General features: G+C 43.4%; 1 long non-coding RNA gene across 1 annotated transcript; it reads left to right on the forward strand.

Moving 5' to 3' along the window:
- Positions 1 to 15,800: 15,800 nt before the first annotated feature.
- LOC310832030 lies at positions 15,801 to 22,189 on the forward strand. The gene is made up of 2 exons (XR_014558111.1): positions 15,801 to 17,510; positions 21,944 to 22,189. It is a non-coding gene; the product is annotated as an uncharacterized lncRNA (long non-coding RNA).
- Positions 22,190 to 26,912: the final 4,723 nt, after the last annotated feature.

A 26,912-nucleotide genomic window follows, 5' to 3' on the forward strand; every position in this document is an offset into this window, starting at 1 on the left:
GGGAAATGTTTATGATACTGCATTTGCTACAATTAGGATAAATAATAAGGATTCACAAAAATGTTGTCCCAGCCATGAGACAAAACATGGTTGCCCATTATCACCTTAGTTATTTGCTTTAATTATAGAATCCCTGGCAATGAGATTATGCCAAACTCTGGCAGGAAAGCATGTAACTATCAATGAAAGGGAACACATTCTGGGACTTTATGCTGATGATATTGTTTTATGTACAACAGACCCAGTAAATGCTGGAAGGTTATTAAATGTCAAATTGGATATCTCTTTTATTTTATTTTATTTATTGTCTGACTTAAGGTACATTTTCAAAAATAGGAAATAATGTTATTTCATACTTCCTTGCAACTTCAGGAAACTTGACTCTGTTCCCTCCACCCCTGACTTTAAGGATTCTGTATACTGGACTTGGACCTGCCAGCCCTTCAAAGAGGGCATCTTCAAAAAGAGGCCTGTTCCCTGTAGAGAACATAACCACTCTAGGAGCATTCCATAACTTTCATAGAATAAAGGCCTTATGCTAGGTCATTTCTGTCGCCATCATTGCTGCGGCCTCTATTAAACCCCTGTACCTACCTTCTCATAGGCAAAGAAAGAGCCTTGCCTAAAATCCCCCACATCTCTTGTTTTGTGGCAAGCTGTTCCAGCTGCTGGTGGCTGTATTTCAACAGCTCTGTACCTCTCCAGCAGCAAAGTGAGCAATATTGTTGGATGGAGCACAAAAGCTTGTTGTCTCTTCACAGCTAATTGTGAAGACACCTTCCCATTTTAAACTTGATTTATTATTAGGAGAGGCTTCCCCTTAGGAAGCCAACCCAGCTTTTACCCAAGACCCAACACATGTCAAGACAAATCCATTGCTTTTCTCTTAATCGGTTAAGCGTGGGCTCGCAGCCAGGCTGGACAAACTGAGTGGAGCGGGCAGTTCTTTCCCTTCAGATCGTCAGACCCTGGCAGTATAATGCAAATAAAAGAGGCTATTCCAAAGAAGGTGGTTTAAGGATCACAATGATTCCAAGGATCAATACAGACAGATGTTGTCTCACTGCCTCTGCACTCATTCACTCTCACAAAGAATCCCTGTCTTTGCAGTGAACTAAGGGATGTGTACACACTCCCGTTTACTCTGCATTCAGTGTACTCTCACCAGTGGTTTCGAAAGTGGTCACACATGACTTTAACCAAAATCCATATCCTGTAGCTATGCAGTCATGGAATACTGCTTTATGAGGCATTTCCCCCCAAACCAGCTTCAAATTGAGAAAAAGGATGACCTGACTGTATTTTAGGTGAGAGATACGTACACAGTTGCAGAGGTCTTGGCAAGGAACGCTCTCTGCGCCCCCAGAGAAGCCTACACTCCTCGCCCAGCTGCCCAGGGAGCAGGGGCGTCTTTAGCATTTGGCGGGGTGGACCAGGGCGCCAAGCCGCGGAGGGTGCCAGGAAGAAAGTCCGGGGAGGGAAGCCAGGCCGAGCGGGGGCTTGGTGCCTGCGCGCCTCCTGCACCCCTCGAAGGCGCCAGCACCCCGTTCCGCTCTGCAGCGCCAGGGTCACCCCTCATCCCGGCGTAGTGCAATGCGAACAGTATCCAATGGGGAAGTGGGGTTAGAATTGCAGCCTTGATTTGTCAAAAAATGATGAGTGAAATCCTGCTTCTCCTCCCCCATCCCCCAACCCCCCCACACCACCACCCAGTTATGTGGGGTGCAGTCAGACGCTTCGGATTCTGTCCTTCCTTAACCGCCTCCAAATTTGAAACAAGCGTGAGGCATGGAACTGGAATAAATGGTGCAGAAAGGAAGGTCTCCAGTTCATGAATTTGCAAACAGAAACCCCCAAAGGGGCCCATTTCCTCCTTTTGCTGCTGTCCTGCTTGGCACGTGTGGGGGGGCGGGCGCGCGGGGTAATCTGGCCATGGGCATCCATGGGGTGGGCATCCAAGGAGGGCACCCACCCACCCACCCATGAACCATAATTTCCAGACACCCCCCCCCCATCTTAAAAAATAAATGTTTTTAGCATTTGTAGAATGCAAAATATGCAAGCACAATTCTTCTTAAAAAGGGGGGGGGGAGGTTGAGAAATTAACCTGCTCCCCACACAATGAAAAAAATTCTTGCGGATACCCAGATGTCCCTTTTGAGTGACAGTTGTCAAGCTGAGTTACCTATATGTCTAATTGACATAGAGTGAAATGCAACCCCACCCCATACTAAGTAAGTCCCACTGAGATGTACCTAGCTAAGTCCTACACAGAGTGAACTTATTAAGGGGCCTTAGTTACCATGGCTATCATTTTCCATGGCTGCACTCTGTGTAAGACTAACATTGTCTAAAACCCGCTGAATGCAATCAATGGGATATTTAACAAGGTGATATTAGACTGAAGCCAGCCTTATAGGGAGAGTCTAACCACATCTGTGCAGAAGTAAACCACATTTCATTCAGCCGGGTTTATTCCCAGGATAGGGGGATTAGGATTGCAGCAGCCCTAGGGTTGTATCCAGCCTGAATTAGCACTGATTCAGTATCCAGCACTGAATTAATTTCAGTGGGCCTGAATAAGACTAGCATTAGATACAACTGAACATGCTTTTAGTGTAGATGTACAGAGATACTCAGAGCCATAAGATAATTGAAATTCATTACACCAGCCCTCCTCAACTTGAAGCCCTCCAGATATTTTGGACTACAAGTCTCATCAGCCTCAGCCAGTACAGTTGTGTCAAAACATCTGGAGAGTGCCATGTTAGGGAAGTCTGCATTATACCTTTTCTGTGCTGGGTTCCAGGCACTGACATGGGGGCATCTGCTTCATGCCTGCCAAGTGCTGTTGGCTGGCCGGGCTCCCCGCTGCGTGGGGGGAGCCACCCTCCCTGGATTCCAGCCTTCCAAGGCTGCTGGGGAGGGCAGCGTGGGGATGTGGCAGCCATGCACCCTTCAATCCCAGCCTTGCCTTCACTGGTGCGTGGCTGTTGCACTCTTCTTACGCCACCCTCCCCAGATCCAAGCCTTGGAAGGGGCTGGTGCCACTCCAGCAGTAGCAGGGGCTGGGAGGGCACAGTGGGCTCCTTTTGACCTCTGCCAATCACCCCACCCCCAGGGCAGGCACGCACTCACATCCGCCCTGGGCAGCGGGGAGACACACTCTGCTGCTGGTGCCCTCCTCCACAAGAGGGAGTCCAGAGGGGGGCAACAAGAGAGTGGGGCCTTTTCTGTGGTGGCTCCCTATTTGTGGAATGCTCTCCCCAGGGAGGCTCACCTGGTGCCTTCATTGCATAGCTTTAGGCACCAGGAGAAAACCTTTCTCTATAACCAGACCTTTGACTGGTTAACATTCTATGGCCTTTTAAATGTGTTTAAATAGTTTCTTCACTTGCTAAACTCAAAACAGCTATGCAAAATAAATAAATAAAGGAGAAACTGAATTCTTGTAACCAGGTACGTGTGTGCGCACCTCCAGAATATCAGTATTTTGCAAAGGGATTGAAGTGCATCCCTGGAATTTTAGGTTGGCACAACTAAGGTGCCCTGTTAGACTTTTTGTGGTTTGGAAAATGATGCAGAAAAGCATTGACAAATTTTGGATGAACAAATTTTTAATGGGAAGACATACAGTGCCCCTCTAGATGTCCTTTTTATTGTGCATTCATGACAATTTGTGTTCACAATACTATTGAGGGGTCATACGTGAGCCCGCTTCTAGTACTGTTTATACCAGCAAACCCTTCTTCATTTCCAATAAGTGCATATTGTGTAACATTACAACTGCTACAATAGGCAGAAAAATATTAAGTTGTTCATGAAGACCCTCCACAATGTTCAAGTGGTCTGCGATGAAAAAAGTTTGGGATCCCATGCTTTGTGCAGAAACCTTGTGCAAGCAAATCAGGGTGATTGCCGAACAAACCAATTGTCTGGAAGAGCAAAAACATGAAACAGCAGTTTGGAACAGCAAGGAAAAGAGGAGAGAGAGAGAGAGCTGTGAATTAGCAGAAGGCTGGGAGCCCCTTGAGGTTGCAGGTCCTTTCTCAGGGGATCTAATGTGGAGTAGCAAATCTGCCACCGTTGTAGGACTGCATGCTCTTTGCCTCCACTTATGTTCTGCTTGTATATTTGTAAATAATGCAAAATTATAAAAATGCTGCAAGTTTTCAGTGCTCTCTGTCCTCCAAAGAAAACCAAGCCAGAATTCTTTCTGCTGCCCTTGAGGCTTCTCATCATTGGGAATACACACACCAATATAAGGAGACGTAGGTCCTGGGGAAATGTGGGTGATGGAAACATGGGGCTGAAGAAGCCGAGAAGATGGGATGGAGCAAAAAACACATAGTGACTAGGGTCAGAAAGGGCTGTAAGGACTCGAGAGAAGCAGTTCTGTGGATATATGGTCTACATTCTGTAACTTTCAAGAATTACAAGAATTCTGTCAGCTGTAGCTTTGCCTATTGCTGTAGTACCACAGTGGTAGGTAAGGAAAGAAACATGCACACACAGACTGCAACACGAAACACACTTACTAGGGAGAAAACCCCACTGAGCACAGATGGACTTACATCCAAGTAAGCAGGCACTAAGGCCATTAAGCCTCTCTTCTATGCAGCTAGTAGAGCAGAGATGGGAAAATTTTGGCCCATCAGATTTTGTTGGACTCCAACTCCCATCAGCCCCAGCCAGCATGACTAATGGTCAGGGATAATGGAAGCTGGAGTCCAACATATGGAGGGCCACAAGCCCCACATCTCTGCATTGGAGGGGCAGGAGTTTCTGAGGATGGGCATCTTGTGGAAATCTATTCCGCCCTACCCATGTGATACCCATGATGAACCCACCCAATGACAAGTTGTGTGGACCTGTAGGACTATCATGGTTACACAGAGGAAGGGCCATAGCTCAGTGGGACAGCATATGCAGGAGGTCCTGGGAACAATCCCCAACATCTCTGCTTAAAGGAATCAAGAAGAAGGTGATGGGAAAGACCTTTGTCTGGAACCCCAGAAAGCAACTGCCAGTTGGAGGACATACTCCTGGGGTAGAACACCAAGGGTATTACTCAATATAGGGCAGCTTCCCTTGCACAGCAGCCAGGAGCGTTTGTGCAATACCAGGAACAAGAAGCTGCCATGCAGTTGAAATGAGGGCAGAACAGGTACGCCACACAGGATTACAACATAACGTCACACCACAGGTCTTGCATCCAGCTCCTCCACCCTGACTGCAGCTTCTCCACCAGGCTGGCAGGAGGCAGCTGTGTTCCTCTGAGCCAGCCCACACCCCGGCTTGGGTACCTCACCTGGTTTGGCCATATGATCCAATCACAAATCTCCCTTAGGAATCCCATCTCATTCCAGTTTGGGAGAGCTTTTTGCCTGGAGCTTCCCTAGTGTGGCTGCAACCCAAAGCAGAGCCAGGCAGGAAAACAGCCATTTGGCCCTACTGGTTGTAAGTCCCCAAGCAGAGCTGGACATTTCTGGCGAGCACTGCAACCGTCAAGTACAGGCAGATCTTGCTAAAGCTTTGGATTGAGTCACCTGTCCTTTGCCAAAGACATTCTAAGAGAGAATGTCATGTTCAGTACAGAGTCCTCTGTTGATCTCCAGGACAGTGGGAAGAGATGCAGGGGAAAGGGGTGGAAAGAGCTGAATGGGAACCGTTGCCAGTCTTTAGAAGAACCTTTGGGGGAAATGCAAAACAGTTGCCGGTTTCCATGCATGCCTCTGCAACTTTTCCTGTTTATCATTATGCAAACCACGTGCTGGCATGTACTGACTTTGCAACATACCACAGCACACCTACCCACTATAGCAATTTGACTTGTACACTACTGTCTGACTGGGGGATCTTCAGTATGTTCTTTCCCTCCCTCCATTTTATTCCTACTTTCCTAGGGATGAGTAAATCTGTCCATTTTGGCTTCTCTAAGTTTCTCATTTTATCACTCTTAAGTTCAGTTCTCCAACACTGACACATCACTTTGCAAATAATTTATTTTTAAAGTCCTCATGAAGACGCATCAGGATTTTATTGAGAATTTATCCTAATGTTTATATCCTAATATTTACTGTATATTTTCCCTCATATAATGCATTTTCTCTTCACCTTTTTACCCTGCCTTTTGACACTTGGGATGTAAAACACTGTTTACCTTCCTGCTGCAGTGGTACCTATTTATCTACATGCACTGGTATGCTTTCAAACTGCTAGATGACAGGAGCTGGGATAAAGCAACTGGAGCTCACCCTGTCAAGCAGATTCAAACTGCCAACCTTACAATCGGCAAGCCCAAGAAACTCAGTGGTTTACACCACAGTGCCACCCACACTGAGAGACAGTGGCCCAAGTTATCCAGCAATCTTCCTGAGTGGGGATTTGAATCTGGGTGTCCCCAGTACACCCTCAGTGGCATAGCATGGGTTGCTGGTGCCCTGGGCAAGGAAGTGTTGCGCCCCCTGGTGGACTGGGCAGCTGGAGTGGAGATGCGTGCCAGGGGAGTGCAGAGCCCACGAGGCACATGGCTGCCAGTGCTGCTGGTGCTGCCTGGGCCCAGGGGTGCATGGGCACTGTGCCTGGTTGTGCCCCTCTCAGAATTTTGCGGCCAGAGCCACTGCCCTTCTGGCCCCCCACACTATGCCACTGCCAGTGCTAGTCTAACAGTATCACCACTACATTTCACTGGCTCTTGTTTTTCAAGAAGCCGATTTGTATTTATTTCCCATTTGTAGCACATGACCAACATGTGATTTATCTAGGTAGCATTCTCATCATGGGAACCTGTCAGTTTTAAAGCAATGGAAAATGCAGAGCCTCTCCTCTAGCATAATCCATCAAGCACATTTGTAATTGTTTGTGGCATAAGGTTTGTGGTTGAAATCATTATTTTGTGGGCAGAATCTCTGATGTTGTTGTTTTGTGTGACCAAGAGCAAGACAAACGCCACACCCACCCATCTGCTCAACCGTGCCTTGATGACTGCACAAGTCCTCAACTTTGTCTAAAGTATCAATATTATATTAGTTAGCTTGAATATACAACAACCCCAACACTTTTAAGATATCCAGGCTCTTCTTATCTTCTCGTGCTTGGTAATATCTTAAAAGTTTTGCTGTTGTTGTGTAATCAAGCCAGCTAATTTAAGTACTTCAGGCAAACCTGGTGGCTTGAGATCTACAAATCAGGCAGTCTGAGATATGTGTCCATGGTCCCCATTAGTGTATTCATGTGCATTTCCAAACACATATACACCAAACCTAATTCCATTTCTTTCTGAGTCCTATTAGCAAACTAGTATATGCATGAAACAATTTTGCCCACCAGCCCAAGTACTGGACTGCACATCTCATGGGATTTTAAAAAGATGGAGAGAGGAAGTGGCTAACAGAAGCACGGCTATCCACATAGCAAAGAGAACACTGTCTCCTAATTGCACATGATACCTAGTTAACAAACAAGCGGCTTTCACACAGGCTGTAGAGCATGAGTGTGCAAGAATGTCAAAGCAGGTAAAATAATATTGGTAATCACTTTGGGTAACTATGTGGAGGAACCCTTTGTAGTGCACTAAGTAATAAAGTTTTAGGATCTTGGGAGCGTGATGTAGGGAAACGCCTGTTTTGAAGTTCAGGTTTCAAATATTATTTGCCAGTGTACACTACCAGACCACTTTCAGCCTATTCACAATCAGGATATGGATTCATTCTTCATTACACAAGACAAGTGTATACATTTCCTTCCAAAAAGTATTGAAGGGTATGCTTTTGCATTATGGGTAAAAACTGTGCTTTAAACACAACTGCAAAGTGATTCTGCCTCAAGTCTTGTGGGAGATACTTGAGGAAGAGAAGCAGGGAGCAGGAATACTCCCAGGGGGAACTGGTAGTGCTCTAGATGTGGCCAGAGGACATCCCTCTTTCCATCAAGGAAATGTTGGAGGGTATGCCAGACTACAGCCCTCATCATCCATGGCCACTAGTCATGCTGGCTGGGGCTGAATCCAGCAACTTATGGAGGGCCCCACCCCTGCTCCAGAAGAAGAAGAAGAGTTTGGATTTGATATCCCGCCTTTCACTCCCTTTAAGGAGTCTCAAAGCGGCTCACATTCTCCTTTCCCTTCCTCCCCCACAACAAACACTCTGTGAGGTGAGTGCGGCTGAGAGACTTCACAGAAGTGTGACTGGCCCAAGGTCACCCAGCAGCTGCATGTGGAGGAGCGGAGACGCGAACCAGGTTCACCAGATTACGAGACTACCGCTCTTAACCACTACACCACACTGGCTCTCAGATCCAGACAAGATCAGATTTTGCTGAAGGAAGCAAAGCTTCGTGATATTTCAGAAGTTAAAGGCTCCTCCCTCTATTACGGCCATCTGGCAGCTGCCCTTTCATCAGGCTATCATAGAGGAAGCAAAGCCAGGACACTCCATCAGCTCAGCAAAGTTTAGCTCCTCCCCCCACCCTTGAATTGTTTCCATTCCATCCCATTCCCTTGTGTTTTTTCTTTTAGATTCTAAACCTGGGGACAAAGACTGCCTGATTATTGAACTTAATAAATGGCTCTGGGAGCCACTTCATAGGGTTTGGTGTGATGTGAGTGAGTTGTGAATCGATATGAACTGACCTAAACCCTGTGATCAGCATCTGAGGCTCTTCTTTGTGTGCCTTCTCTACATGAGGTCCAGAGGGTGGTAACATGGGAACAGCCTTTCCTGCAGAGGCTTCACGTTTGTGGAATGCTCTCCCCAGGCAAGTTTCTCTTCAGCCAGGCTTTGGGCTGATTAACATGTGTCTATGGGAGTGGGGTTATTGCTTTGTTTTGCTTTTGTTTCACTATGTATTTTGTGTTTTTTATTTTGTATTGTTATGTTGTGAACTGCCCTTTGATCTTCAGGTGAAGGGTGGCATGCAATTTAGTGAATAAACTAAAAGTGACAACTCTCAGACTCATGTATTCCCACCAACTTCACCTCCCTTCCTCCTCTTTCTCAGTGAAACATAATTTCCTACATTCACATGCAAAGTGCAATAAATCAGACATTAGTTAAGAAATCACTGGGGTGGGGTAGAAGAGAGACTGTAGAAGCCCAAGCCTCACCACTGCTTTTTTACAGCAAACTTTAAATGAATTGGCATTAAACATGAATGAGAATGTCAAGACCATTTGCTTACCTAATCCCACATTATCAACTGTGATTGGCAGCTGGTCAGCCAGGCTTCATGCAAACTCCTTTCCAGGTTCTGTAATCCAAGATTCCTTTCAACATACTGTAGATACCAGGGATCAAACCTCTTCTGCTCCAGGTGATGGCTCTTGTAGAGAGGTGCCTGGCATTCAGAACAGACAGCTCTGTGTGTCACTCAAGCTGAAACAAGTTCAACATGTTGCTTCAACACATAACCCCTGACTGAACCTTAAATAAGATGGCAGCTCAGTGTGGGTGGCTAGCTGCACCCGCAAGTGAAATGAGTTAATGTGACTACAAGGGTCTTGCCTGCTTCAGCAGCCATAGATTTCTGCAGCGAGGCGGCTTATTGGCAATTATGCAGTGCTCAGAGTGGTAATGTGACCACAGGCTGGAGACGGGTTCCTGCACTGGAGCTTCTGGGGCACTGGAGACCAGTGTGTCCGGCTCTGCAGCCGATTCCCTCTCCCCCTCCAGTTCTTCATGGCCTCATCCCTGAGATGGGAAGCCCAACTCCAAGGCCATGACTGAACCTGGAGACCTTGTGCAGGCAATGCATATGCTCAACCGCTAAGCTATGTTCCTTCTATGTGTTTAGAAATCTGCAATACAGACATCTTATCCTGAAATAAGAAACAATATTATGGCTGCCATGCTAGACTGAAAGTCTCCTTGCAGAGCTAAGCTGGTATGATGCAAGTAAGGGTTGAATGGATCTGGACAAATTTTGGCACATAGTTCATATCCACACCATACATTTAAAGTGCACAGGTTTCACCAAAGAATACAGTGGTATCTTGGGTTAAAAACTTAATTTGTTCCAGAGGTCCGTTCTTAACCTGAAACTGTTCTTAACCTGAAGCACCACTTTAGCTAATGGGGCCTCCCGCTGCCGCCGCGCTGCCGGAGTACGATTTCTGTTCTCATCCTGAAGCAAAGTTCTTAACTCGAGGTAATATTTCTGGGTTAGCGGAGTCTGTAACCGGAAGTGTCTGTAACCTGAAGCGTATGTAACCCGAGGTACCATTGTAATGGGAACTGTAGTTTGTTCAGAGTGCTGGGAATTGTAGCTCTGCAAGGGCTAAACTACAGTTCCCAGGATTCTTTGTGGGAAGCCACATGCTTTAAATGAAAGGGGTAGATGTGACTCATAGGTGAAGGGGTCACATGGTTACTTCACCATATACCTAGCCCATAACATAGGAAGGTGTCTTATACTGAGTCAGGCCAATGGTCCATTTTGCTCAGTATCGCCTACACTGATTGAAGCAGCTCTGCAGAGTTTCATCCTAGCAGGGGATGCTGGGGGTTGAACTGGGGACCTTCCACATGCAAAGCAGATGTTCTGCCCCTGAGCTGCAGCCCTTTCTCTCATCAGATTCAGCCCACCTGCACCAGCCTGCTACAAAATGTTACATACAACAAGCACCAACTATGGAATGAATGTTTGCTTATTTTTATTTTCTGTTGATTACTTATGTTACACAGTTTTTAAAACCAATAAAGCATATAAAAAAACAGGAGGAAAACCCTGCTTTTGGCACACTTGTGGTGGCAGTAAGATGTGGCTAAATTAAGATGTTAGTTTAACCAATCTGCTCTTGCCATAGATTCCCTGGCCCAGTCATGACCACACTTTTCATCTTAGTTTTTGATGCAAGCTTGTGTTCTGGTGGAAGAATAATCTTGTTGGGCCAACAGGATAGTGTTCTTTCCTTTCCAAACACCAATGAAAAGCTCCAGGTCAGACTCACCGTTTTCACCACCCTACTTGCCCTTTGGCCATCACTCCCCGGATGCAGCTCCTTTCCCAAATTAAATGCTACAAACATTCCGGAGAGAGCTGAAGCATTCCTAGCTAAGTGCCTGGCCTGTTGCACAATGCAGTGCTCAGGCAGTTCGGTTTTTCCTTCATCTCTGCCTGTTTAGATTCCTGCTTGCAGAATGACTAACTTTAAGGACTAAAAAAAAGTGTTTTGATTACACTGCCTTTTTTGGCCAACTGGGAGCATTAGTCACAGCATTTCTGTGCAGAGAAGCCAGGCCTTAGCACAGCATCACTCCTGTTCTCTCCCTCTCATACTTTCTCCCCTCCTCCACTTTTATGACATTTTAAGGATCTCAAAGACAATGAAAATTGAGGAGTGAGAGCATGTGAGGGCTGATAGCACTACATCCAAAGCATTGCATCACACTTACCCCACCACAGTCAGTATAGGGCCTTCTGGGTGTGGGGAATTAAATGTGCACTCCCACCCCCTGGGCCTGGTGTCCTTCTCTTACTCATCCAGCAGATCAGCACGACCTCCTTTGCTCTGCCATCCAGCTGCTCACAAGGGAGAGGGCTGTCGGGGGGGGGGGCAGTTTGCTCCATTTCAGCTAGCACTGGCCTGTGGTTTACTGTATGCCCTGTTCCCCCCACTTCTGCCTCTGCTACTTACCTCAGCTCAGGCACACAAGATTCAGAGTCATCTTGTTGAGGCCACCAAGTTCTATGCATTCCAATCCCAAGACTCTCATTGTACTGGAAATGGACAGTTTTCAGGCGCAAGAGGAAAGGCATGAGGCGCTTCTGGGATGGGGGTGGGGGGAGAGAATCTTTGCTCCAATTGAGCACTAAAGAGCAGGTTTTGCGGAGAAAACTTGGTGCAGAAAAAATGAAATGCTAAAACACAGAACTTTAAAGCATGGACCTGTGCCTGGAAAGAGTGGGGCAAAAGGTACTTGTGGATAAGCCCAACAAGAGACACCATACAGCATATCAAAGGGAGGGGTAGTCGCTGCTTTGCATGCAGAAGGTCCCAGGTTAAATCCATGGCATCTCCGGGTACTTATTTATTTATTGCATTTATATTCCATCTTTTCCCCAAGGGGCTCCAAGTGGCATATTTGGTTCTCCCTCTCCTCATTTAATTCCCATAAACCCCTGAGAGGCAGGGACTGGCTCACGGCCATCTGGCAAACTTCATGGCTGAGTCAGAATTTGAACCTTCATCTCCCAGGTCTCATACCCTCCACTATACAACACTGGCTTTCTGGCAGGGCTGGGAGAGACACCAGTCTGAAATTCTAGAGAGCTGCTGCCAGCTCAGCTGGTGCAGATAATAAATGGACCAGTAGTGTCTGACTCAGTACACAGCAGCTTCTTATGATTCCTAATATGAGTTTACAAAATTATGAACAGTGTGAAAAAAGATGTTTGTCCATGTCTTGTACTTTTAATGCCCTGTCTATTCAGGGTCACCCAAACGTTTGTAGTAATTCAGGACTTATAAAATAAAGTACTTTTTCACCTGCAAAACACAACGTATGATGTGCACTCGGACTGCATTTTTTATGTTTCATTTCATAAGGTGCTCTAGGAACTAGGATAATGAATGTTTGAACAAATACAATTAAAACTGCCATGACCCAGTATCAGTGACACAGAAGGTACCAACAATGGAGGCCCCAGAGCTAGCTCCACCAAAAAATATATCTTTCAATATATCTTAATGTTCCTTAACATCACTGACCTTGTTTTCAGATCCTGCAGAATAGTGGCAGTTTGGTGGCCCTGCTGTTTCTCCACAATATCCGAACCGTGCAGACATTAATGCCTAAAAAGCACTAGTGCAACCCAAAAAGAATGCTCTTGCTCAGGACAACAACCACTCTGGAAAAGTGGCCTTAAAATCATGCTGAAGACTCACAAGGAAGGGGGATTCCAGATAAGGAAAATTACACCCTTTGTTGTTGTTTTTTAAGAATATTTATTGAAGTTTTCAGAAAATTCTATAACATAAAAACAACAAAAAAAGAAAAAAAGAAAACATAGATGACAATAAGATAAGCATACATACAAAACAAATAACAGGTATAATTTCAATCCCTTATAGTCGTATAACTTACTTTCCCGACCTCCTCATACCTCCCCTCTCTGTATTCCAATCTCTAATCAAGCCAATTCAGCAAATCCTTCCCCTAATTTCTGATTTAATTTTTAATCTTTCTTTTCTTAATACATAATCATTACAGCTAGAAACCCCTTAATTTCTAAGTCAACATAGTTCTAACATTCAATAATCTTGCAATGTTTCTTAAGATAGTCCTTAAATTTCTTCCAATCTTCTTCCGCCGTCTCTTTTCCCTGGTCACGGATTCTGCCGGTCATTTCTGCCAGTCCCATATAGTCTATAACCTTCATCTGCCATTCTTCCACGGTGGGTAATTCTTGTGTCTTCCAGTACTTTGCGATAAGTATTCTTGCTGCTGTTGTGGCATACATAAAAAATGTTCTGTCCTTCTTTAACACCAATTGGCCTAACATACCCAGGAGAAAGGCCTCTGGTTTCTTCAGAAAGGTATATTTAAGTACCTTTTTTATTTCATTATAAATCATTTCCCAGAAGACCTTAATCCTTGGGCATGTCCATCAAAGGTGAAAGAATGTACCTTCATTCTCTTTACATTTCCAACACTTATTATCAGCCAAGTGGTAAATTTTTGCAAGCTTGACTGGGGTCATGTACCACCTGTAAATCATTTTCATAATATTTTCTTTTAGGGCATTACATGCCGTAAATTTAATACCGGTGGTCCACAACCGTTCCCAGTCCTCAAACATAATGTTATGACCCACATCTTGCGCCCACTTGATCATAGCTGATTTAACTGTTTCATCCTGTGTATTCCATTCCAACAGCAGATTATACATTTTCGACAAATTCTTAGTTTTGGGTTCTAACAGTTCTGTTTCCAATTTTGATTTTTCCACCTGGAAACCTATTTTCTTATCTAGCTTGTAAGTCTCCACTATTTGGTAGTAATGGAGCCAGTCTCGCACTTTATCTTTCAATTTCTCATAACTCTGCAGTTTCAATTTATCCCTTTCTTGTTCCAAAATCTCCCAATATTTTGGCCATTTAGATTCCATATTAAGTTTTTTAATGGCCTTTGCCTCCATAGGGGACAGCCACCTTGGAGTTTTGTTTTCCAACAAATCCTTATACTTAATCCAGACATTGTACAGTGCTTTCCTGACAATATGATTTTTAAAAGCTTTATGAGCTTTAACCTTGTCGTACCACAAGTAAGCATGCCACCCAAAAGTATTGTTAAAACCTTCTAAGTCCAAAATATCTGTATTCTCCAGAGGTAGCCAATCTTTCAACCAGCAGAAAGCTGCTGCTTCATAATATAGTTGAAAGTCTGGCAGGGCAAATCCACCCCTTTCTTTAGCATCAGTAAATATCTTAAATTTTATTCTAGGCTTCTTGCCCTGCCAGACAAATTTAGAGATATCTTTCTGCCACTTCTTAAAACAATCCATCTTATCAACTATTTGCAATGTTTGGAATAAGAATAACATTCTAGGCAATACATTCATCTTTATAGCTGCAATTCGCCCCAACAAGGAAAGCTTCAAGTTTGACCAAATTTCCAAATCCCTTTTTACTTCTGTCCAACATTTCTCATAATTATCTTTAAACAAATTCACATTTTTAGCTGTCATGTTGATCCCCAAATATTTGACTTTCTTAACCACAGTTAGACCTGTCTCATTCTGAAACCTCTCCCTTTCAATAGGTGTTAGATTTTTCTCCAATACCTTGGTTTTTAACTTATTCAATTTGAATCCTGCTACTTGACCAAACTCTTGAATTAATTCTAAAACTCTTTTCGTACTAGATTCTGGCTCTTGTAATGTAAGTACTAGGTCATCTGCAAATGCTCTCAGTTTGTATTGTTTGGCTCCGACCTGTATACCTTTAACCAACTGGTCTCTTCTAATCATGTTCAGCAAAACCTCCAAGACTGATATAAAAAGTAGTGGGGAAATTGGGCACCCCTTACGTGTCCCTTTTTCTATCTTAAATTCCTCCGTAACCACATTGTTTACAATTAACTTTGCTTTTTGTTCAGAGTATATTGCACTTATACCATTTTCAAATCCTTGGCCTACCCCCATCCCCTGGAGATTTTTCCTCATAAAACTCCAAGAAATGTTGTCAATGGCTTTCTCCGCGTCCACGAAAATCAAAACTGCTTTAGCATTTAAATTTACTTCTAATTTCTCCAAAATGTCAATTACGTTCCTTACGTTATCTGACAAGTGTCTTCTTGGGAGAAAGCCCGCTTGGTCTCTATGAATCTCTTCCATCAATACTTTTTTAAGTCTCTTAGCCAAAATGTCAGCAAATATTTTGTAATCCACATTTAATAACGAGATAGGGCGGTAGTTCTTAAGTTGAGTCTTTTCAGTCTCTGTCTTTGGTATATGTGTAATGTATGCTTCTTTCCACGATTCTGGTGCTTTTTTCCCCTCCAAAATCTCATTGCAGACTTCCTTCAATGGTTGTAATAACCACTCCTTCAAAGCTTTATAATATCTGGAAGTCAGCCCATCCGGTCCCGGAGACTTGCCCAGTTGCATGTTTTGAATGGCACCTTCTATTTCCTGGTCAGATATTTTACAATTCAACTTTAGTTTACTTTCTTGTGGTATCTTTTGTAATCCATTTGACTTCAAAAAACGGTCAATGTCCATTTCGTTCTGAGGCCCTTGTGCATATAATTGTTTAAAATATTTCTGGAAACAGTTTCTAATCTCATTTGGCTGGAAAATTACACCCTTTGACCCTCTTACCCCCTCTCCCATAAATTCTATAGTGATGAGGGGTTTCTTGCATGGAGCCTGAGCATTTTTATTGCTAGATGGCCTGGGTTGTGGGGCAGAAGTGGGAAGGCATTGTTTTCTTTCTCCTGAAACATCCTCCTTGAGATCATGAGAGGCCCCTTCTGAACCCTAATTTCCCTACTCCAGGATACTTTGTTATAACCTGTTAGGGGCTTGAGCCAGTGGCATAGCGTGGGTTACCAGGGCCCAGGGCCGTGGGGGTGGGGGGGAAGGATGGAAACAGACAAAATATGCATGCACATTCAACTGCCTAATGGTGTACATGTCACCCTGGAGATTGCAGCCACAGAGATAAAAAAAGAATTGTTCCGTTGTCTGGAGAGGTCACTTCTGGTTCACACAAAGAAGCCATTTTCAATGGAGCCTAGTGGCGGAAGCATACAGCTGTAGTGAGGCAGCACCGGGTATGGAAATTTTGTGCCCCTAACAATTTTGCACCCGGAACAACCATCACTCTCTCCCCCCCCCCCCCATGCCACTGGCTTGAGCAAACCAGTTTCCTTTATTTGTCTGGCTTTAGGTTGGGTTCTTCTTTCTTTCCCCCCTTCTCTCAACTGATACCCTAAGATTTTCTGTCTCAGCTAATCTTAGCCATAGGCTTAATCAATAGCAGAGAGATGGGTAATTTTTTTCAGGCCAGAGGCCACGTTCCCGAGTAACCTTACAAGGGTTGCATCCCAGCAGAGGAAGAGGCAGAAGTGGGTGGAGGATCAAATGTAGATTTTACCATTGTGCAGTAGGCCAGTTTCTCACACGAATGGACAAACACCCCCCCCTCTGTCTTCTACCCAAGCGATACATTCCCGCCAAACAAAACCCCCTGGGGGGAGGGCATAGCACAGGCAGTGAAAGGGGTGGCCTAGGGAAAGTTTGAAGGACCAGACAGTGAGGTTTGGCGCTGGTGACATTTGGGCCCCAGGCTCCTCCACACTGATGAACAGGTTTGTAAGTCATGAGACCTCACTATAGTTCACAAAAGCTTGTTTTACAATGAATCTATCAGGAATATGCCTCCACAAGACTCTTTGTTCTTTCTCCTTTCCAAGCATCACTCTTACGCAAAATACAGGCAGTTACATCTCTAACATGAGCCAATTCCCAGTCCATGAACTGGCTTTAAATCAAGGCAAACAGCCCTATGGCTTTTGCGTTCCTCTGCTTAGTTGCTTTTCATTCATCCCAGCACTTTACTTTGGGGCAGTTTGGTGTATTTTTAAAAAAAGTTCTTTATCATATTTACATTATTTATTTCTTGGAGGGCAAAAGTTGTTCCCTTGCAGAATACTTAGGTATGCCCTGGCATATAGTTTGGGCATTATTGATGGAGACTGATTTGAAAGCAGCTGCTCGATGGGAAATGACTTAAGGCAATAATGATGAATGATGTGTAATATATGCTAGAGCCTGAAAGCCAGGTCCCAGTTTTGCCAGGGATTGTGAAAATACACCTTGCAAAATCCAGACCCTGTCTCACCTCTCAAAAGATGACACAGAATGCAAATGAGAGTCAGCGTGTCATAATGGTTTGTGTGCCAGACTGAGGCTGGAGAGATCCAGGTTCATGCCTGAGCAGGAATTTCACTGCTTCATCTTGGCCTAACCTACCTGCAGGTTGTTGTGAGAATACAGTGGGTAAGGTGGGTGAGGAAGGGCTCCTTCAGACTGGTGTTTTATTGCGGGTGTATTCTGCAACATGTTCTTGACTCAATAATAGTGTATTAGTCATGGATTTAATTTGTTTTAATTTGTTCCACGATGCTTCTCCACACTACTGCTGCCCTACGCACACACAATTGTCACTTTTACAGGTTTTCTACATTCACATTCACTGAAGCACAAACAACACATTTAACATCAACTTCCCTTCCCCCACTTCCATGGTTCATTTTAATCCTGGTCCTGAATGGAGTAACTGTGCCACTGAAGGACCAAGTTAATTCTGTGTCCAGGACAGCTGTCTGCCAGCTCCATCTGGATGCCAACTGAGACCCTACCTGCCTGAGCATTGTCTTGCCAGAGTGGTACATGCCCCGGTTATCTCCCGCTTGGACTACAGCAACACGCTCTATGTGGAGCTACCTTTGAAGGTGGCTAAGAAACTACGACTAATCCAGAATGCAGCAGCTACCAGGACCATATAATACCAGGCCTAAGGGCTCCACACTGACTCCCAGTATGTTCCCAAGCACAATTCAACATGTTGGTACTGACCTTTATAACGCTCAATGACCTCAGCCCTGCAGACATGAAGGAGCATCTCCACCACCACCATCCACCTCAGACAATGAGGTCCACCTCTGACGGCCCTCCTGTGGTTCCCTGACTGTGAGAAGTGAAGCTACAGGCAACCAGGCAGAGGGCCTTCTCGGTAGTGGCACCCTCCCTGTGGGACAGCCTTACATCAGATGTTACAGGGATAAAGAACTATACAACTTTTAGAAGACATCTAAAGGCAGCCCAGTACTGTATCGGGAAGTTTTTTTAATGTTTTTATACCATATGTGTTGGAAGCCACCCAGAGTGGCTGGGGCAACCCCGTCAGAAGAGCGGGGTATATTATTATTACTGTATTATTATTAGGACACCATTTGGGCAGACACATACAGTTTTCCTTGTATTGTTTACACAGTACATTTGTTCCTGTAGCTGATACTTTTTGCATTTGATTATACATAACACTCATTTTTTTTTAATAAATATTTATTAAAGTTTTTTGATACAAATACCCAAATAATAAACAACATTACTTATATCAAAACGTGGTTTCATCACTTCTTTGGACTCCCTCACGTCTCCCGCTCCCACTTACATCGTTAAAAAGTTTTTCCAAGCAAATTATCAACTTGTTTACAATCTTGTATCCACTCATTTAAATACAATCTAGTAATTCTCCAAAAGGTTTGTGTTTTCTTTAACCTCACTTATAATCAAATTCAGATCTAATTTAGTGGTGGCCAATTATTTATAATCTAGCATCCTTCTTAACATTCAAACAAATTACAATGTTTTTGTAAATACATCTTAAATTTCTTCCAGTCTTCCTCAATCCTCTCTTCTCCCAGGTCTCGGATTCTGCCAGTCATCTCGGCCAATTGCATATAGTCCATCAGCTGCATCTGCCACTCTTCCAATGTGGGTAAATCTTGCGTTTTCCAGTTCTTGGCGATAAGTATCCTTGCTGCCGTTGTTGCGTACAGAAAAAATGTTCGGTCCTTCTTTAACACCCTCTGGCCGACAATACCCAGAAGGAAGGCCTCTGGTTTCTTAGTGAAGGTATACTTAAATACCTTTTTCAACTCATTATATATCATTTCCCAGAAGGCCTTCACTTTAGGGCAAGTCCACCAGAGATGAAAGAACGTTCCTTCACTTTCCTTACATTTCCAACATTTATTGTCAGACGAATGATATATTTTGGCAAGTTTAACTGGGGTCATGTACCACCTATACATCATTTTCATTACATTTTCCTTCAGAGCATTACATGCGGTGAAGTTCAACCCAGTGGTCCACAACCTTTCCCAGTCCTCAAACATAATGTTATGCCCAATGTCCTGTGCCCATTTTATCATGGCCGATTTAACCGTTTCGTCTTGTGTATTCCATTTTAACAGCAAGTTGTACATTCTAGATAGTACCTTAGACTTTGGTTCTAGCAATTCTGTTTCCAATTTCGATTTCTCCACCTGGAACCCTAACTTTCTGTCATTTTTAAAAACTTCTTTAATCTGAGCGTAATGTAACCAGTCTCGCACTTTATCCTTCATTTTCTCCAAACTCTGCAATTTCCAATTGTCTCCATCTTTTTCTAATATTTCCCAATATTTTGGCCATTTGGCCTCCATATTGGGTCTTTTTCGGGCCTTAGCTTCCAGATGATTATACATAACACTCAGGCCCAGATGAGACAGTTTATCTACATTTTTTTCTCTTCAGTGACAGTGTGAATCATGAGACCTATATACAGTGGGAGGGGTGTTTCTCTCTCTGAAATGGAAGCATTCTCTTTTCTCTCGTGTTTGAAGGTTTTATTGTCATATTTGCAGTGGGGTGGGCTAGATGACCCTTTGGGGTCCCTTCCAACTGTACAATTCTATGATTCTATGGTTGCATTATATATATATATATTTTTTGGGGGGGGATTAATCCTGATATATATTTTGTTCTAGGAGGCTAAAATTGGTCAGAATCGAGTATACACTTCCAGAGTGGATGCTAAATACATTACTTCTGGTAAATGAGCCCCAACAGCTGCTAGAGGGCTGTGAAAATTTGTGTCCCAGGCTCTTTAGACTCATCTACCCATTTACTTGGTCCGTATAGTAAAAGCTATGGTTTTCCCAGTAGTGATGTATGGAAGTGAGAGCTGGACCATACAGAAGGCTGATCGCCGAAGAATGGATGCTTTTGAATTCTGGTGCTGGAGGAGACTCTTGAGAGTCCCATGGACTGCAAGAAGATCAAACCTATCCATTCTTAAGGAAATCAACCCTGAGTGCTCACTGGAAGGACAGATCGTGAAGCTGAGACTCCAATACTTTGGCCACCTCATGAGAAGAGAAGACTCCCTGGAAAAGACCCTGAAGTTGGGAAAGACTGAGGGCACAAGGAAAAGGGGACGACAGAGAACGAGATGGTGGGACAGTGTTCTTGAAGCTACCAGCATGAGTTTGACCAAACTGCGGGAGGCAGTGGAAGACAGAAGTGCCTGGCGTGCTCTGGTCCAGGGGGTCACGAAGAGTCGGACACGACTAAACGACTAAAGAACAACAACAACAACCCATGTACTGGGACGCGGGTGGTGCTGTGGGTTAAACCACAGAGCCCAAGACTTGCTGATCAGAAGGTCGGCGGTTCAAATCCCTGCGACGGGGTGAGCTCCCATTGCTTGGTCTCTGCTCCTGCCAACCTACCAGTTCGAAAGCACGTCAAAGTGCAAGTAGATAAATAGGTACTGCTCCGGTGGGAAGGTAAACGGCGTTTCTGTGCGCGGCTCTGGTTCTGCCAGAAGCGGCTTAGTCATGCTGGCCACATGACCCGGAAGCTGTACGCTGGCTTCCTCGGCCAATAAAGCGAGATGAGCGTCGCAACCCCAGAATTGTCCGCGACTGGACCTAATGATCAGGGGTCCCTTTATCTTTACCTTTACCCATGTACTATCTAAAATGAAAGGGGCACATTGGTTGCCAGATGTGATTTTTTTTGTCAGCTCTCTCCCCCCACACACACACATGTAAACAGTTCCTAAATGAACTGAACTGCAACCATTTGATGCATGAATGAGCCTGCAATCCTATGCAGACTTCTCTGTGAGGAAGCTCTGCTGAAGAGACCTCCGGGTCTAGGGCCATATATAAATTCAGTGAACAACAACAACAACATATTCAGAGTAAACATGTATAGGATTGCACCATAAAGGGATTTATACCCCACCCTCCAATCAAATTTCCTGGGTGGCTTACACAATTTCAAAATGTAATAAGTAGAATCAGCTTTTAAAAGAAAAAGATTCAAGAGGGCACTAAAAGCAGCAAAATCCTTCAGAGCAGAATAAAAACATAAAACACAGCAACTAAGATTGAACATAGAATGGGTAACAACCATTGATAGATGTTTTTTAATCCACTTTTGGAACTTGCAAACGGCTGTCAACAAATATTATACTTAAAATATAGGATTATACATCTCTGAATGTCTTGTGCATGCATTTTTAAAGTCTTGCTGCTGCTGCTAACATATACGCCTGATAAGCCAGCGAAGGAGCTTCTCCCTTGCCTGTGTATGAGCTGGTCTTTAATGGCATCCTTTGTAACCTAACTTACGCCCTACTCAGGGCTCCTGCAGTCTGCGCCCCTGGCTTGGGATGGAAAGAATCTGGGAGCCTCCCAAAGATTTTGCAACAGTCCAATCCAGCATCCACTGACAATTGCTGCTTGGCATCTCACTGGCATCGCAAGATAATAGGAGATAATTAAAGTTAATTACTAAGCTCATTGCAACCAATTTAAAAGGGCAGGGGGGGGGAACACTGGCTCTTTTTTATTTTCTGTTACTTTTTCTTTTTTAAAAGGCTGAAGAGGTGCAAGAACTGTCAGAATCCAGTCCCTTAAGAATACAGGTTACATGGCCATTCATTCACACATGATCTCCTAAGTGAGAGGGGAATGTGAAAGGTTCGGCCTTGAAGATGAAAAGCTTCCAGTTCTGAAAAGAGAAACACGTGAACCTTTCAGCCAAATAGCACAGAAGATTCATGGATATGCAGCTTTGCTTGAAGCCATCTTTATCTAAGACATTTAAATTATTTCACAATTAATCTGGTGGCAGAGTACTAAATCTCCCTTTCAGTCAAGCTTCTCCCAACCCAGTAACGGGAAATTTGGCACGAGTGGCCCAAGGGAGGAGGGGAGCAGGCTGCTGGACTGTCCTGTGCACTTGGAACAATGGTAAAGTGTTTCCACCTCTATAGGGTTTTTACAGTGGTACCTCGGGTTAAGTACTTAATTCGTTCCGGAGATCCGTTCTTAACCTGAAACTGTTCTTAAACTGAAACACCACTTTAGCTAATGGGGCCTCCTGCTGCCACCATGCTGCTGGAGCATGATTTCTATTCTCATCCTGAAGCCAAGTTCTTAACCTGAAGCACTATTTCTGGGTTAGCGGAGTCTGTAACCTGAAGCGTATGTAACCTGAAGCATATGTAACCCGAGGTACCACTGTATATGTTTTTGTTGTTGTTTATTTATTTATTTAATTTCTATACCATCCTTCATCTGAAAATTGCAGGGCAGTTTACAATATAAAAACACAAAACTACACAACATAAGAACAAAAAAACCCCAATACCTCCTGTATACAACATAGTTAAAAGGCCATAGATTCCATAGCCCTCTGATTATACCTAATTCAGCAAAGATGTGTCTTTCAGGCACGCCTCATCACTTCTCAGGCGTGTCACTGTGGCACACCAGGGGAGGCACTGAAGCATATGGTCTGGTCATGCCCTATAGTGGCACTGTTCTGGACCGAAGTCATTGTCTGTATCACCTTGATCCTGGAAAAATACATAAAATTCTTGGATGCTCAGGCTACATATACTCAATATGTTCCAGCGCTGTGGGCCTTCATGGAGGAGCAACATAACTGGGCTTTGTATGCCTTCTTGGCAGCCAAAAGTTTGGTATTACAACAATGGAAGGAGTGGAAGATTAAAAAACAGAACCTGATAAAATTGAAAAGTAAAAAACACTAAGAAGTCTTGTAGAACAAAAAAATATTCCACCTGGTGTTGAAAAGTAAACAAAGTTGGTGCCACTTAAGCCTTCCATGGAGATAGCATCCCACAGACAAGGAGCCATAGCAGAGAAGGACGTATCTTGGTTCATTGTGCACATTGGACCTTAAATGAGGATGTTTACTATCTGGATAGTTACAAGGGCATTGTGGTGGTGGCGGTGATCATCAACGGGAAACAGCAAAAAACTAAATCCCAATACCCTCATCTGTTAAAAGCTTAGGGGACTGTAACCCTAAAGTGGTGAAGGTGGGGGATGAGAACAAGGCTCTTCTACTGTCTTATCCTTTATTAAGCCTGGCTCAAGCTGGCAGGATGGAATATTTGAAGTAAAGACAGAGGAACACTCTTATATTACTCTGGGTTTTGTTTTGTTTTTATGCAGGGGAAAGAGAGGGATTTAGACTCACTCAGGATTGTGTATCCACTTCCCCCCAGTTTGGGCTTTGCATTGTTGGACCTGGGTGGGAGGTGCTTCTGATCCTTGGGATCCAAGCTGCCTCCTACCATGACTTTGGAGGAGCCAGCAGAGTTGGAGTGGATCTCCCTCTTCAACATCCTAGCTCTGTTTCTGATGCTAAAAAGGTAGAGCCAATCTGCCTCCTGGTCCCTGGGATGCCCTTCCAGGGATCATAGGTTTGCACCCTTAATTTGTTAAATCATGTTTATATTTTTTTGAAATTAATGCCAAGTGGCCATGTGCTTGTCAGTCATCCTTGTTGCTTTACACTCACTGGCCAGAACACTGGAAGCTGCAGACAGACAGGTTCACTTAATACTGAGCAACTGGTTATCAGTGCCTGCATTAAAAAAATGTTTCCCTAAGGAAAAAAAGAGTGAGAGGCTTTATTTTTTATTTTTTTTTAATGTGACTATTCATAGAAAGGGCAAATAATATCTCCCACTGCTGAGGCCTTGAATCTCTAACACATCCACTATAACAAAGGAAGAATGTTTACTGAACGACAAACTGAACTCTATAAAATTGCAGTGCATCTCCTTGAAACAATAATTCACAGCCTTTGTCATGCACAATCCTAAATGAAGGAAAAACACGTTCAAACTTATTGCAAAGTAATATTGCCAATAGCCAAAAGGCCAATTAGTCAACTGGAGTCAACTGTCGTCACCAAGGAAAAGCGACACACTTTGTTGAGTTCCTTCTCCAAGGAATTAGAACTTTTCCCAGGAGACTCCTAAACTCTGATACAGAGTAGTGGACATCTCCTTAGGAAATCCCCCTACTATGGTAACCATCCCTCTAGCAAGGCTGATCATGGTGGTTCTACATCCGGAGTGCATCTGATTTATGCCAACTCTATATGCCTCAGATAAAGAGCAAAGAACAGGGGTGGAGCAAAACAAAATTGTTCTTCCTTTTGAAATGATTATTCTTCGAAATATTTCAAAGCCTTCAATATACAGTATACTACCACTTTAATCTTGTTTTCTTCACACATATACAGCTGGTCTTCAAGAGTCATCTAACTAGTGCCCTACTGCATAGCTGTCAACGTTTCCCTTTTTAAAGGGAAATTCCCTTATTCCAAATAGGATTCCTCGCAAGAAAAGGGAAAAGTTGAGAACTATGACATATTCAGTTAGGTAAGCTGCTTACACAAAATGTGGCAAGATGTTATGAGGACTCATCCAATGGTGGATAGGCCAACCTGATTTTATTATTATCTAGCATTTATTTCTCTTGCAAATGTTACAAATGGTTTTAGGTTTCCATTTCTACAATGATTGCTGCATTGAAAGCTTCAGATTTGTTTCCCATTGTTGAGATTATTATAACTTGTCCATTTCTATTCCAGAGAATATATTTGTGAGGCAGACGGAATCACAATTAAAAACAAAACAGTATGACTAATAAAATCTATCAGAATACATTAAAGAAAAAGAAAAATGGGTATCTGAAGGTTATAAAAACAAGAAATCATTTTATAAATGCTTGCTGAAATAACCAAGTTTTAAGTTGACACCTGAAGCTCATTACAGATGCCGACTTGATTTCTCTAGCTAAAGAGTTCCATAATCCCGATGGCCCCACACTTAAAGCATAATTTTGTGTTAAGGTTCAATTGACACTGCCAAACACCATCAGATGGGCTTCAGTGGCAGATTGCAAAGGCCAGACAGGGGTATAAGGAATCGGGCAACATTTTAAGTGCACTGATGACCAATGATCACAAGTCAAGCATGCAGATTTATTTTATTATTTATGTATCCAAATTATATCCTACCCTTCCTCCCAAGGGATCTGTAACAAAAACACAATTAAAAATGAAGACATAAGCAAATAATTTAAAAATTGTTAAAACATCAAAAAACAATAAAACAGAATCAAACATGTAACTAGTCATGTGTCTGAGTAGTCCTGTTGAAACAGAAATGCTTTCAAAAGGCACTTAACAGAATACAGTGGCGGCACTAGCCTACTGTCAGCAGCAGGGTGTTAGTGCTGCCCCACTGCAAGCACGACTCCTGACAAACAGAATGGACACTGTGCGGCACTCCTAGGAGCAGGTTCTCCAGCTCAAAGGGATCAAGTTGACACATATATCCCTTGAGTAAAGTGGTGAAGTGATATGGCATTAAAAGTATCAGCTGCATGTTTTAAGATACATGGGGGGCAAGGTCCCACCAGTTTTGCTTGTGAAAATATGTATGTGTGTGTAATACATAATAATATATTACACCATGTCTTTGAGAAATGTAATCAATGAGGCTAGCAATTTATCCTTAAGACATGGGTCACAAGGCTTTCTCTTTAGCAAACCCAGAAAAATAAACGCCCAGACTTAAAAGAAGACAGAATTGTAGCAGAGTGTCTTGCCAGAGCTTTTAGATATGATAGCCTGTGTTTAACTGTGTACATTAACTGTCATTAACGAGTAAAACCTATTACTGATAGAACTTCTTATTCCCAGAAATTACACAAAATGGAAGAATTCATTGAGTAAAGAAATAAAAAAACTGCTACTGCCACATCTCTTCTCATATAAGTAAAAAAAATCATCTTTACCAGCCTTTCTCTTGGGAATAGTCTGCTTTTCAAATCTAGTGCAATTTTCCCTGAATGTCAGAATTCAGAAAAATTGTTCTTAACATCTAGGGGGAGGGAACATGGCAGACACTTTGCATTCCTTCGTAGCTTAGAAAAGCCAACTGTGATACTGAAATTTAATAACACAAAAAACAAAATCGCTAGACATCTTACTCCCAAACAAACTCAAAAGGAGTTTAAAATATTTTGAGATCATTTAATTGCTTCCCACCTTCTTTAATAGTATTTTGGGACGGGGTGGGGGGAATGATTCTTACTTGAATGCACTGTGCATATTATGGGCTGGCAAGCTGAAGTTGGGAACTAGTGCTAAAAATTAGGAAGAAAGCAAAGTTACTAGAGATCAAGTCTAAATTAACTAATTGAGACTTATTGCCAAGTAAACACGGGACACTTTACAGATCTCCTCCTGTAGGTAGAGGTACAGTTGTGATCCTTAAAACACTTAGTCATTCCAATAAAGTCCATGGGAATTTTCCAGAATAAGTTACTTTGAGACTCTGAGGGACGGCCTGGGACATGTCCAGTGAACCGCTTTGATCTGTGCAACTGGCCATGAGATAGTGCCATTTGTTCTGTACTTATAAGAAATCAGACTTTTACTGTGCTGGCACCCATACTTTGGAACTCCATGTCTACTGACATAAGGCAGGTATCTCCACTTTATTGTTTTCA

Source organism: Podarcis gaigeae (genome assembly GCF_964106915.1).
Source record: "Podarcis gaigeae genome assembly, chromosome: 15".
Lineage (NCBI taxonomy): Eukaryota > Metazoa > Chordata > Lepidosauria > Squamata > Lacertidae > Podarcis > Podarcis gaigeae.